Genomic DNA, 9,566 nt, shown 5'->3' with positions numbered 1-9,566 from the left:
GCACAATGGACTGGTATATTTCTTTTAAATAGACTTAATATATTAACTGTATTCTTTATTATGCAGTTGCACTTATTCTATGTTATGCAACTGTGACAGGTGTGAAAAGAATAAGAAGGAACATAATCAAAGGTGAGCTCAAAATCAGCATTCATTTTTAAAAAGTTTACAAAGATATTGTATATATTTTGTTAACAATAATATGCAGTATTAATTGCAAGAATTGTTATTTCTCGTCTGAAGTGTTTTATAATGATTGCTAATATGTTTGTAATACAGTATGGGTGAGCAGGATCAACGTTACAAGAAGGAACTAAACCAGGCTAGGTAAATATTCTTCCAAATATGTTACTCTATATTACAATAAGAATTAAAGATGTGAAAATTACTTTACACCTGACCTGAAAGAACGTGAAAAAGAACATTACTCATTCAGAAACAGGTATGTGAAATTATTCAGAATAAAATAGGAATAATGTACGAAAGCAACCACAAATGAAAAGCTTGTTATAATACAACATGAAAATATTTTCTTTCTTTTTTTTCATGAAGAATGGCAGCCAATCTAAAAGAGAAGTTAATAACAGGAAATTGTGAGACAGCATGGACTGTTAGCACGACACAACTGAGAAACATGTATGATAAACTAATCTACATCAAGTGGACTGAAATCAGGCATGATTTGAAAACAAAGAATGAAGACATCAAGTTGGCAGATGAATTGATTCGGGTATGTATACATGTGATGACTGAAAGTTGTGCTGTTAGGCTACTGATTTATGTTCTGCAGTCTCCTTATTCAATTCTTAGCTTCATTTACTAAATCCATGCATCCTCTAACACCCAATGCTTTTATCATCATATAGGCAATGTTTGAGGCTTCAAGAAAGGATATGGATGAAAAGAAGCAGCAATTCGAGAAAATGTTTGCATTCCACAAACACAGCACGTCACCATCATCACCCAATGATGTATGACGATATGATTCCACCAAATATATATCTATCCACATTAATCTTGTACATGTGCAGCTTTGTTAATTTTCTACCTTTCTTACACAGTTAACAACATACAAAAAATTGGCTGCCCAAAATCTACAAATGGCTGTATACCACAGCAGGAAAGAAGATGTTGTTGAGGTATGGCTGATGTACATCAAAGTTCTGTGCACTACAAACTTATAGAATACTTTACTGTACATGAAGCTTAGGTATAGATCACTCTATAGAGGCTATTCAGGACTAGAGAGAGAACAGTAGTGTAAACATGCTTGCGTTTAGGGTGGGTTGCCCTAGCCTCGACGACCTTACAGGCGTATGCAAAGGCTCAATTTATGTAACTTAGATAGCATTTTATGTAGACATATAGCACTCTATAGTGTATACGCATAGTTTCATTATAGACATTCCAATGTGAGGTTCTTAGCATACGTAAGATCCTTGATGACTATTTTTATGTATTTAATGTATTACCATGTGTTGTTCTTGTAAATCGCTCTGGATTAAGAGCGTCTGCTAAATGCCTAAGTGGTAAATAATTGTTGTGGTTTTATGAATCACTGAATGAAATTATTACCATAGATTGTTTAATGTATACCATGAATCATTCAAAATCTTAGTTTGTCAACATTGTCTCATAAAGGGTCCGTTCCTGATGAGGGAGACATTCAGACCTCTGGCTGCTGAATGCTACTGGTTGGGTTGTTTGATGGCTTTAAACAATCCCCCACTTCAGCCTGACTGGGAGAGTCATATTCCTGACCACTTTGACGCTCTTACGATCTTCCCAAAAGATATTAAGATTACTCCGCCTACAGCCGGGGCTGGAGACAGAGCTGCAGGAGACAAGGCTGCAGGAGGAGCTGTGTCAGCCGAGGCTGGAGACAGAGCTGCAGTCTCTGTAGATGGGGCTGCAGGAGACGGGGCTCTGCTCTGCCCTGCAGTCAGACACTGTTGTCAACTACTGTAGTAATATATTTGTGGTAACCATCTGCATTGAGTGCATTCAGCTCTATTAGTCAAAATGAATCTGGCAATCAACTGAATGCGGATATATAAATACTGTGTGTGTATCATGTTTAGATAATGTTTGTTTATTAAAGGTACTGTAAGTGATATTTTGTTTTGTATTTTTGTTTGTTGGAAACAACAAAGTCTTGGGGCCTGTTTCACGAAACTTGGATTAACTAATCCAGGATTTAAGACAAAACAGGCTTGTTAAATCCTGGTCTGTACAGCCTGGGGCCTGTTTCACGAAACTTGGATTAGAGGATAAACCGGGTTTTAACAGATATCCTGGTTTAATATATATCCTGGATCAGCGATTAACCGGTTTCATGAAAGCAGAAATGTAGCCAGTTAACCTGGATAATATGTTGAGGCTTGATTCGGTTTCATGAAAGCAATGCCACACTAGTTACCATGGAAACTAATGCTGTGAATTTAGCCTGCTCCGGACCAGGCTACAGCCAGGTTTAACGTAATCCTGATGTCTTTACTGTTCATTAAGCAGTCAAGCTGATCACAAACCAATGCTTTAAAACATCATATTGGTATACACATTGCCATTAAAGCTATAATTTAAACCCTTTATACAAAATCAAAGAACCAAAATATATAGGCTGCACAACCTCATCATGACAGCTTGTGAGCTTGTAGATCAGCCACTTTTGGTGAATGTTCCCCCAGAATTGGTTTGCTGTGGTTAAGAAGAATTATTATTTGTAAAAGTGAAAACATTACTAAATATTACCATTACAACATATAACCATTGTAACATTTCACACACCAACGGCCAAGAAGTACATCGCCCCAAGCCAGGATTGAACCCATGACCCACGGTTCACCAGTCTGGGTAACTTTAGTGGAACGGAATAAACCAGGGGCCCGTTCCACGAAATTTGGATTAGAGATTAAACCGGGATTTAACAGATATCCTGTTTTAATATATCCTGGATCAGCGATTAACCGGTTTCATGAAAGCTGGTTAATCTTGCCAGATTAATTTAACCAGTTAACCTGGATATGTTGAGGCTTGATTCGGTTTCATGAAAGTGATGCTACATTAGTTACCATGGAAACTAATGCTTTGGACTAACAGCCAGGTTTAACCTAATCCTGATGTCTTTACTGTTCATTAAGCAGTCAAACTGATCACAAACCAATGATGTTTTCCACACTTATTCAATTATTATGGGTTTATGTTGCCTTATTTTTATCGGTCTGCATTAAAGGACTAATTTAAGCACTACTGTATATAAAATCAAAGAACCAAAATATATAGGCTGCACAACATCATGACAGCTTGTGAGCTTGTAGATCAGCTGCTTTTGGTGAATGTTCCCCATAATACGTTTGCTGTCGTGCAAGTGCACGGCTAAGAAGAATTATTACATTATATTATATTATATTATATTATATTATATTATATTATATTATATTATATTATATTATATTATATTATATTATATTATATTATATTATATTATATTATATTATATTATTATTTGCTTTTGGAGGAGTTGAGAACGAGGAGAGTGCAGGCTCCCTAAGCCACTTGGAGTGAGATCTGGCAAAGATCTTTCATGTAGCCTATAGTTTGCAGAACTGTCTTTGTTGAAATGTGTGGTGTATCATTTCTCCTCCTCTACATGACAATCCTCGGAGCTCCGGAATGGTCCAACAATCCAACTGTGGTGACACGTCATAATTGCTGTCACTTCAAAATGATGCAGGTCTATTCCCCCCTCCTCGCTCGACGCCAGGGCTAAGGCGGGAGTGGAGGACATGAAGAATGTATACTTGAATATTGGAATGTAAACTATATTTTTGGGGTAGTTAATCATTCAGTCTATCCACTATTGAGAGTATTTTCTCTCTTTAATTACAGCAGCAGTATTTATTTTAGAAGCTTAAGTCCTTGTATCAGTAAGTCTTGAATAGTAACGATACTGAGATATACAGAAGGGGGCAGTAATGCAACTATTAAGGATGCAAACTGCCATAATATCCCATGAAGAAGAAGGATCAGTAAATCTGTGTTCCACCGAATGGGTCTAGAGACAAAAAGCCAGGCTGTCTATTCAGCCAGGCTTTATGATCCTGGCTCGCTAAATCCGCCCATTCTAAGCCTCGCTTTAGTGGAACGGAATAAACCAGGCTGTACAGAACAGGATTTAACAAGCCTGGTTTTGGCTTAAATCCTGGATTAGTTAATCCAAGTTTCGTGAAATAGGCCAATGGACTGAAGTGTTTTGCGCACATTCTCCATTTACAGTCCTTATAACGGCTTACGCCTACACAAATGTTCAGATTACAAATAAAAAGTGCTCACCCCAGGGCCATGGATGTTACAATTCTGATAGGGTGGGTATAGGTACCGGTATCTTCCGTATTGTTCAATAAAAAGCAAAAAAACGTGATTGGGACATCCCTAATTATAACTCTGATTAAAACGCTTTTTATTGAACAATGCGAAGATACGGGTACTTCTACCCACCCATGGAGGATTGTAACATATTCACATATTTCATGTACCGTGATGTCAATGGTACCCCCCCCCCCCCCCCAACACACACACACACACACACACACACACACACACACACACACACACACACAACTCTGAGATACAGTTCTGAAGCCACCTGAGGAATTGAGTCACATGAGTGCCTGTTGATTAAGTCAGATGACCAGCTGATGAGACAGTTACCATTGTCTTAGAACAGTACTAGAACTCGTGATTCAACCTTTAGAACAATACACTAATATTATCAGGGTTGTGGACCTTTCGGAGCGGGAACTCTGGGGGGTGGGAGCGGTAAATTTGACTCATATTTGATTTGAAAAGAAACTGTTACAATACACTACACAAAGATCGTGCCTGTGGTACACCGTTACTCCAATTGCAGCCCCTGAAGAGACTTTTTGGGTTGATTGAATAATTTAATAGTTTAAAAAAGGCACTTTTTTCCATGTCAAGGACCCTCATATTGATACTAGGCCACTGACCCACATTTGATTAAATGTTCTCACCCTACTGTATGTATTTTCATAATTAAGTTGTTAATATGATTTACTAAAGAATTCCACAATTGTCTATATCCTATACTGTAGAATGATAGTTGCGAACGCAGTGATTGCGAACGCAGTGAGCATTTACTATGAGACCCAGCAGATCATGTCTGTCTGTCTGTGTGTCTGTCACGCTGTAACACCACCCGCCCACCACCAGAGGGCGCAGCTGTATCACACACAAAAACACACACACACACACACACACACATGCACGCACGCACACGCACGCACGCACGCACGCACGCACGCACACACACAAAAAACGTAACTTAAAAAAAAAACTTAAAAAGGAAAAACTTAAAAAGGAAAAACTTAAAAAGGAAAAACTTAAAAAGGAAAAACTTTAAAAAGAAAACTTTAAAAAAAAAAAACCTAAAAAAGAAACACGCACGCACGCACACATACACACACTAAAAAAATAACTTAAAAAAACATTTAATTTAAAAAAACGTAACTTAAAAAACCTTAAAAAGTACGTAATTTATTCTAATTGTTGTTATTGCAATTTACGAGCTGCGTTCGCTTCCCGCGTTTGCGCGTCTTACTTGTGTTGAGTGTATAATGTTATTTTTTTTATGGTAAAACAGCAGTTGCTATAGGGTCTAGTATAGGTGGTTGTTTTTCTTAATCCTTGAATTGTGTAGTATAAGATTCTGCCAGGTGCCAGGCTGAATTAATGTCCAATGGGATTTTTTTAACCCCTTATTACACATAACCTGGACCCAAACCCGAAAATGGAAAAAATGTGAGCTTGTAAGATTGGCTATTTGCATAAGATTTTTAGTCAGTGAACGGTCCTGGACATTAATATATTTCAAAGTGAGGCTCTATTAAGTACTCAACCCAGTACTTTAGTCAATTATAGAAATTCCTTTTAAAACATTAGTCCTACTCAAATGTTGCTCAGTCAATTTTGAAGTGGGTGCTTTTAAAAATGCTTTTTTCTGTCTTTTCTTTCACATCAAACATTTCAAACATGATAATAGTCTATTCTATTATTGTTTGTCTTTAAATGTCTCGATGGATTGAATACAAGCAGGACCTTGATGGGAACAAGCCCTGTGGGCTTATTTTGATTACCCCTTTAGCATTATTTTGTTCCACCGTGCCTATTAATTAAAGTATTCAATCAATCAAAAAAAGTGATCATTGATCACGTATGAATTGATCTAAAGGTTAAATCACCATTTCCACAGTTGTAAGACAATGATAACTGTCTCATCAGCTTCTTATCTGAGTTAATCACACGTTTTACCATTTAATGTGTGTCTGTCATGTGATTTACTCGGGTGGCTTCAGAGCTGTGGCTTTTCATATAGCTGTACGGAGGCCACGAACAGTGTTGGGCAGTAACATGTTACTAGTAATATATTACTGTAATATTATTACTTTACCCAGTAATGAGTAAAGTAAGGTATTACTCTGCCAAACAACAGTAATATTATATTTACTTACTTCTTTGTAAAAAATAGCACATATTACATATTACTTAATTTGTTGGCTACCGTTTGAAAACATTTCCTTTAAAATGACAAGAGAGATTGCTGCTTTATTTTATAGACTTTTTGGCTGATTGGTGACTCTTTTTCTTCTCCTTCTTATTCAAAACAATTAGATTATACAGATTTGGTTGTTATAGGATCCCATTTTGAAGTCATATGTCATATTATATGAAATATAATATATTACTCTTGATTCCAAGTAATACGTAAAATGATTACTTTTTTAAGGAGTAATACATATGTAATAAGTAACATATTACTCTCTTGAGTAATATTGCCCAACACTGGCCACGAAGGCCATGGTTGTCGTTGCCCCTCAGTTTGACCTTGTGCCCCTCAAAGAAATGACATGCCGTGAGGCCACAGTGTCCATAATGCCCCAGCCGACTGTACCACTTTCTGCTCTGTCTCGTTTCTTGTTAATATAATATGTAGACACCAGTGTCTCTTTCTTGTCATGTATAGACACCAATGTCATTTGTTGAGATTCTGAATTCGTAATAACTGCCATGAAATAATCACACTAAAACACACATTATGTGGGGCACTACATTAGTGTTTAACACTTCAAATGGCCATAACAGCTCATTGCTCTGATCAGCGCAATATACGGCTGGATTTAAAGGCTTCAAGCGGCCTGAAAAGACGTGCAGTAAATTAAGACTAACTCTTTACATTGTAACAAGGCCCAGATTTAGGAGTGCCACAAATGCTACAAAAGGAACTGTTTGTTGCAGAAATTAGATTTGATAATTTGATACAAAGGGTAAACGTCAGTCTTGGTACTCTTTTGCATCTAACTGCCTTCACCATTCTGTACAAAAACATGCCAAAACCCATGAACGTTCAATCATAGTCAAATTTAACTTTATAGGACTCTATACAGTGCATATGGCCTTAAATGTATGCCAATATTATAAGTGCACCTCCAAAAGCACTTTCACTTCTGTCCATGTAATAGGGGGCACCACAAACATGAAAATTAGTCTATGGAAAGAGGGGTCAACGAATATTGTGGATTTTATTTCACCACCTTGTTTTTCTTAATCCTTGAAGTGTGTATTTTAATATTCTGCCAGGTGCCAGACTGAATTATGATGCACTTGCAACACCACTGTGGTGCGTTTGTGGGCGTGGCTTCAGCATTTACGGCCCGTCCCATAAGACCACCTACCAATGAAGCCTTTGGCATAGAACTGTAGTTGTGGGAGCCAATAACACACAGGGGGCGGGGCATCAGCAAATTGTATAGCCTGTCCCTATAGGTGTCTAAGATCATCTACAGTGTAGCCTACATTGGTGCAGGTGACAGACCAGCTTTAAGTGTCGACACACATCAGATCTGGGGAAAAACATGTCGTACTACACAAAAAGGTAAGCACTGACCATTTTAACTTGTATTAATGGTTCTTTGATGGATGAGGTGATACCATAGCTATTTTAAAGTTGTTCTCTAAAGAACAAAGTATGTAACAGTGCCGTTTATGACTAGGAGTCATAAAAGTAAAATGTATAGGCTATAAGCAACATGATGACCAAATATGTATCATTATGCAGAATATCTCATTTCAAATGTAGAAACATCTTTTGAGAATAGTAGATCTACAAGCTCACAATGCGTCGCATCGCAACGTCAACACATTGTGAACTTTTAGATTGGCTATTTTCAAATGGCCGGGATGTTTACAGGTCTGAAGTGGTTAATTATGTATGTTTTGTAATAATAATCAAAATCTTTAAAGTAACTAGTTTTCTACTAATGTAAAAGTTTTCTACTAATGTAGTGGATTTAAAGTAAGCTATTTGGATCCGAGATGTAGTGGTGTAGAAGTAAAAGTATTGGAAATTGGAAATACTCAACTAAAGTAGAAATGCCACGTAATTGTATTTAAGTAAATGTACTTAGTTACTTTACACCACTGGCATTCACCATATCAAACAGTAAGTATTGAGAATCATTCAATCTGATTATAAGAAAGTAAAGAAAGCGTATGAATTTGCTAAAGTCTGTATTGCACATTGCTTCGATTTTGTTGCACAATTTGGGATCATGTAACATGTTTTAATTCGACCGTGTCAATCACGTTTAGCCACTGTCTCCGGAATGTTCATCCGCCATTATCTTTTTCTGACCTGGTCCAATTTTATGCAGTCTTCGCAGTTCGCATGATCTTGTCTAGGGTGTCATGCTGTGTTTTGAGAGATTGAGAGACTTAAAAAGGTGTGTTCAGACTTGAATATTATTCACCTCGGTTCGTCCTGTTTGTGGTGCGCCAGGTTGCGCCGCTCCCGTTCGTACAACTGTCACACTTGTAAGATGCACAATGGACTGGTATATTTCTTTTAAATAGACTTAATATATTAACTGTATTCTTTATCTCTGTTATGCAGCTGTGGCAGGTGTGAAAAGAATATGAAGGAACATAATCAAAGGTGAGCTCAAAATCAGCATTCATTTTTAAAAAGTTTACAAATATGTATATTTTTGTAATATGTATATATTGTATATATTTTGTTAACAATAATATGCAGTATTAATTGCAAGAATTGTTATTTCTCGTCTGAAGTGTTTTATAATGATTGCTAATATGTTTGTAATACAGTATGGGTAAGAAGGATCAACGTTACAAGAAGGAACTAAACCAGGCAAGGTAAATATTCTTCCAAATATGTTACTCTATATTACAATAAGAATTAAAGATGTGAAAATTACTTTACACCCATTAAATAACCATATGCTGAATAAGGTTCAGTTAATTGTTGTCATCTATTTTAATAGCGGTCTAATTATTTTCTGAATAAAAAATGCTATCAGATCACCTTGACCACAAAATACACAAAATAATGAAAATACAATAATTCATGTTGATCAAGGAGTTAAGCATTTTCACATCAAGACTTTTCCTCCCTCAGAACTGACCTGAAAGAACGTGAAAAAGAACATTACTCATTCAGAAACAGGTATGTGAAATTATTCAGAATAAAATAG

General features: G+C 36.7%; 1 long non-coding RNA gene across 1 annotated transcript; it reads left to right on the top strand.

Moving 5' to 3' along the window:
- The first annotated feature begins 620 nt into the window (after positions 1-620).
- LOC306934777 lies at positions 621-1,776 on the top strand. Its single transcript, XR_013791341.1, has 3 exons — positions 621-730; positions 867-1,139; positions 1,642-1,776. It is a non-coding gene; the product is annotated as an uncharacterized lncRNA (long non-coding RNA).
- Positions 1,777-9,566: the final 7,790 nt, after the last annotated feature.

The sequence above is a fragment of the Electrona antarctica genome (genome assembly GCF_951216825.1).
Source record: "Electrona antarctica genome assembly, chromosome: 13".
Classification (NCBI taxonomy): Eukaryota; Metazoa; Chordata; class Actinopteri; order Myctophiformes; family Myctophidae; genus Electrona; species Electrona antarctica.
Note: the sequence above shows the minus strand (reverse complement) of the source record. Positions and strands in the feature narration are given on the sequence as shown.